This window comes from Zingiber officinale, chromosome 11B (assembly GCF_018446385.1).
Source record: "Zingiber officinale cultivar Zhangliang chromosome 11B, Zo_v1.1, whole genome shotgun sequence".
Lineage (NCBI taxonomy): Eukaryota > Viridiplantae > Streptophyta > Magnoliopsida > Zingiberales > Zingiberaceae > Zingiber > Zingiber officinale.
This window is the reverse complement of record NC_056007.1, coordinates 69406820-69412819: the sequence shown is the minus strand read 5'-3', so window position 1 is coordinate 69412819 and position 6000 is coordinate 69406820.

Here is a 6000-nt window from a genome sequence, read left to right as displayed (position 1 = left end):
TGCGTGTTGTATTGATATGCGACCTGCGCGTCGCACCTTCTTTTTATGTTCCTGTTGTAAATAGTTTTTAGACTCGAATGTAACTTGAGTTTCATATTTGTAATGTACAAAATAAAGCGGTGGAAGGTCCATTCAAAAGGAGTTACGAGGAGGGTGCGATCAACACATGGCGGTCAAAAGGAGGCGCTTTAATAAGCCGTTTACCCTAGGTTGACCGTCCGATCTTCTCATTGGCTTGAGAAGATCGTAGTAGGGCCATGACCTCATCACAATATATATATATATATATATATATATATATATATATATATATATATATATATATATATATATATATATATATATATATATATATATATATATATCTTGATATATTTGCTTGTGTGTATGTGATGCATGCTAGTGTAGGGTAATTAGTGCCTTAATGTGTATATGATACACATTCATGATTAGATTAGATCTTAATCAAATCAACTCGAAATTCCTACCAAGTTTTGATACCCATCACTACCTCGATTATTTATTGTTGTTGAATCTGTCAAAGTAGAACAACACATATTATCTTGGTAGGGTGCAGAGGGACAATCCTGGTCCCGCCTATCAAAGCTTGGGTGAGTACAAATTTAATTAGATTGAGTATAACTAGTTAACTTAATTTGATCGGGTATATCTATAGGTATTTTTCCAACGGTTGGAAGATAGGATAAAAAACACATTTATACTAAATCTTGGGTGATTTAGCCAAAGCTAACTCAAGTTTTAATATAAATGACGATCTTGATCCTATAAACAAGAGTTGCATAGAGATGTAATTGATAATTAGTTATCTACCGATCATACTAAGTCTTGGGTGGTTTAGCCAAAGCTAACTCAAGACATAGTATGATGTGGATCTTGTCCAGCGAGAATTATAGCTAATCGGTATGAATCTAGTAGTGTGGTTTGACCACATCCATGACTTGATTCTACAAAAGTTCTATAATTCAGTAAGAGCATCATTTAGTTAAAGGCCTAATTAAATGATAAATGGAATATGATATTTATTCTCTGCTTTATTTATGTTGTAGATTGTCATGTCGACAAACACGAACACTTTCTCCCTGCGTTCTGTCCTTGACAAGGATAAGCTCAATGGAGCTAATTTCCTGGACTGGTACAGGAATCTGAGAATCATTCTCACACAAGAAAGAAAACTGTACGTCCTGGAGCAGCCCATTCGTGAGGCACCTCCTGCCACTGCCACGCGAGCTGACCGAGATGCTTATAAGAAGTATCAAGATGATGTATTAGATGTGTCATGCCTCATGCTCGCGACCATGAACTCTGAGCTTCAGAAGCAACATGAATTGATGTCTTCTTATGATATGGTTGAACATCTTCGTCAAATATATCAAGGACAAGCGAGGAACGAGAGATTCGAGATCTCCTAGGCACTGTTTCAGTGCAAGATGCAAGATGGGACTCCCGTAGGTCCATATGTGCTCAAGATGATTGGGTACATAGAGAACCTACAGAGGTTGGGATTCCCACTTGGCCAAGAGCTGGCCACTAACTTGATCTTGCAATCCTTGCCAGAGAGCTACAGTCAATTTGTCATGAATTACAACATGAACAAAATTGACAAGCCACTGCCTGAGCTGCTAAGCATGTTGAGAAATGCTGAGCTCAACCTTAAGAAGGTAAAGCCCAACTCCAATTTGATGGTGCAAAAGCATAAAGGCAAGGGTAAGCCTAAAGGTAAGGGAAAGTCCCAAGCCAAGGGCAAAAGCAAGATAATGAAACCTAAAGGAGGGGTTGCCAAGGATGCTACCTGCTTCCACTGCGTCAGACCGGGCATTGGAAGAGGAACTGCAAAGTATATCTAGAAGATCTTAAGAAGAAAAGAAGTGAGACTTCTACTTCAGGTATATATGTTATAGAAGTCAATCTATCTATTTCTGCATCGTGGGTATTGGATACCGGATGTGCTTATCACATTTGTACTAATGTGTAGGCACTGAGAAATAGCAGGGCATTGACGAAGGGCGATGTGGACCTACGAGTAGGCAATGGAGCACGGGTTGCTGCTGTTGCTGTAGGAACTTACTATCTATCTCTGCCCTCTGGGCTTGTACTAGAATTAGATGAATGTTGTTATGTGCCTGCTCTTACAAAGAACATCATTTCAGTCTCTTGTTTGGACAAGGAAGACTTTTCTTTTGTAATAAAGAACAAATGTTATTCCATTTACTTAAATGATATGTTCTATTATAGTGCACCTCTGATAAATGGACTCTACATTCTAGACTTAGAGAACCCCATCTATAACATAAGTGCCAAAAGGTTCAAGTCAAATGATATGAATCGAACCTATCTCTGGCATTGTCACTTAGGTCATATAAATGAGAATCACTTATCCCAGCTCTATAAAGATGGTTTGTTGGACTCATTTGATTTTGAATCATATGAGACATGCGAGTCATGCCTACTGGGCAAGATGACCAAGATTCCCTTTAGTGGACACAGCGAAAGAGCGACTGACTTGTTAGGACTTATACATAGTGATGTATGTGGCCCTTTCAATGTCACTGCCAGAGGTGGTTATAGGTACTTCATTACATTTACTAATGATTTTAGTAGATATGGTTATGTGTATCTGATGACATATAAGTCACAATCCTTTAAAAAGTTCAAAGAATTCAAGAATGAAGTACAAAACCAGCTAGGTAAGAGTATTAAGATACTTCGATTAGATCGAGGTGGTGAATACCTTAGCCATGAGTTTCATGACTATCTAGCTGAGTGTGGGATTCTATTCCAACTCACTCCTCCTGGAACGCCACAGTGGAATGGTGTATCCGAAAGGAGGAATCGTACCCTACTAGATATGGTACGGTCTATGATGAGTCACACGGATCTTCCTATGTCTTTTTGGGGATATACTCTAGATACAACAACCTTCACACTTAACTGTGTTCCATCCAAGGCTGTGATAAAGACACCATATAGGATCTTGACTGGGAGAGATTCCCAGATGTCTTTTATAAGGATTTGGGGTTGTGAGGCTTACGTTCGACGTCACGTCTCGGATAAACTGGGACCCAAATATGATAAGTGCTATTTTATTGGATATCCCAAGAAAACGAAGGGATATTACTTCTACATTCCCAGTCAACACAAAGTGTTTGTGGCTAAGACTGGGGTATTTCTAGAAAAGGACTTTGCTTCTAGAAAAATTAGTGGGAGTACGTTCGATCTTGAAGAAGTTCACGATATGGACCATAGCACTGAAGCCTTGATGGAAGTTGAATTGGAACCACAAAGTGTTGTGGATGATGACATTGTTCCACAAAGAGTTGAGGAACAACAACCAGTTTAAGTAGAGCTACCTCTTCGCAGGTCTGATAGGGTACGTCGTCATCCTGAGAGATACTCATTTCTCTTGTCTGACCATGATGACATTATACTCATTGAGAATGAGCCCATCTCCTATCAGGAAGCTGTGATGAGCCCAGATTCTGAGTCATGGCTAGAGACTATGAGATCCGAGATGGAATCCATGTACACCAACCAAGTATGAACTTTGGTTGATCCACCTGAAGGCGTCAAACCTATTGGGTGTAAGTGGGTCTTTAAGAGAAAGATTGACATGGATGGACTTATTACTTATAAGGGTCGCTTGGTAGCTAAAGGTTTCAAGCAAATTTATGGTATTGACTATGATGAAACCTTTTTTCCAATAGCGATGTTTAAGTCCATTCGGATCATGCTTACTATTGCAGCATACCATGATTATGAGATCTGGCAGATGGATGTCAAAATCGCGTTTCTGAATGAAAACTTGCTCAAGGATGTGTACATGACACAACCTGAGGGTTTTATAGATCCACAGCATATTGGTAGAGTATGCAAGCTGCATAAGTCCATATATGGACTAAAGCAAGCTTCTCGGATCTGGAATCTTCAATTCAATGATGCGATCAAACAGTTTGGTTTCATCAAGAATGAAGATGAACCATGTGTCTATAAGAAGGTTGTTGGGAACACAGTTATCTTCCTTGTATTAAATGTGGATGACATACTACTCATTGGAAATGACATCCCTTTGCTGCAGTCTGTAAAGACTTGGCTAGGGAATTGTTTCTCAATGAAGGACTTAAGTGAAGCAGCCTGTATTTTAGGCATAAAGATCTATAGAGATAGATTTAAGAGATTGCTTGGCCTAAGTCAAAGTACATATATTGACACGGTATTACTACGGTTTGCTATGCAGAATTCCAAGAAAGGATTTCTACCGATGTCACATGGTGTGAGTCTTTCGAAGACTCAAAGTCCCTCTTCTAGAGAGGAGAGAGACCGCATGGATAAGATCCCTTATGCCTCAGCCATAGGATCTATTATGTACGCCATGCTATGTACTCGTCCTGATGTTTCGTATGCTTTGAGCATGACGAGCAGATACCAGTCAGATCCAGGTGAGCGTCACTGGATAGTGGTCAAGAATATTCTTAAGTATCTGAGAAGGATTAAAGACTATTTCTTGATATTTGGAGGCGATGACGAGCTAGCTGTAAAGGGTTACAGTGATGTCAGCTTCCAAACTGACCAGGATGATTATAGATTGCAGTCTGGGTTCGTGTTTTATTTGAATGGTGGTGTTGTGAGCTGGAAGAGTTCGAAGCAGGACACAGTTACTGATTCTACAACAGAGGCCGAGTATATTGCTGCATCAGAAGCAGCAAAGGAGGCAGTTTGGATTCGTAAGTTCATTACTGAGCTTGGGGTAGTTACTAGCATAGCCGATCCTATAGAGCTCTATTGTGACAACAATGGAGCAATTGCACAAGCTAAGGAACCTCGCTCACACCAGCGGACCAAACACATACTACGACGCTTCCATCTCATTCGAGAGATCATCGATAGAGGAGATATGAAGATTTGTAGAGTACCCACAGAGGCTAATGTCGCTGATCCCTTGACCAAGGCTTTGGCACAAAGAAAGCATGATGGTCACACAAGGTCATTGGGCCTTAGAGCCTACACTGATTGGCACTTGTCCAAGTGGGAGATTGTTAGTTAGAGACCTAGGGCCAATCCTATGATGATTGTTGTATGGACTCGATGTATCATATTCCTATATATTTATAAAGGCATTTCTTTATGGTTATTATACTTACTTGTATTGGTGTCAAATAACTAAGTATAATAGCGTCCTTGAGTAGAAGGTTCTTATCTATATCAATCGATTGGTTGAATTGATAGTGAGATGATATAGAGAACACTACTCTTAATCATTCCTAGTCAAGTATTAACATTCAGGGACAATGTTAATGCGATGAGACTAGCATGTAGGTCAACTCGATGACTTGATCTCACAAGTCATGGATATAGAGATATCAAGTTGACACATGGGTATGCATTGGAGAATGTATATTGAATGACCCACCATGAGAAAGTATCATAGATCGTTATATGAGTGTCATATACTTTCTCATGTGACTATTAGTATGATTATGAGTCCTTGGACCTGAAGTCACCATGTTTCCCTACATAAGGAGTTGCATACTTTGGCTTCATTAAATGTCATCCGTAACTGGGTGGACTATAAAGGTGATTACTGGGTATGTAACAAATTATGCGGAGGGATGTGAGTGATGTAGATGGGATCTATCCCTCCTATATGACGGGAGTGACATCATGATTCTTGATAGAGTGAGACCACAAAGTGCATGGTCATGCCCAAATGAGTCAATATAAGATATTGAGCTCATTTGTTTAGAGTAAGTCTACTTGGAGTTCAAGATATAGATTGATTAGAGGATGACACGGTCTATGCCTCAATTGATCAATCTAGATGTCAAGGATAGAAGGACACTGTCACATATTGTGAGAGTCACAATTAGTAGTCACAAAGGTGATGTTGGATCTCAACATTCTTGTAACTTGGGTAGTAATGATGTGTTGCTAGATACCGCTCATTACTTATGTTTCTAAATGGGTTTAGGAGCATTTCCAATGTTA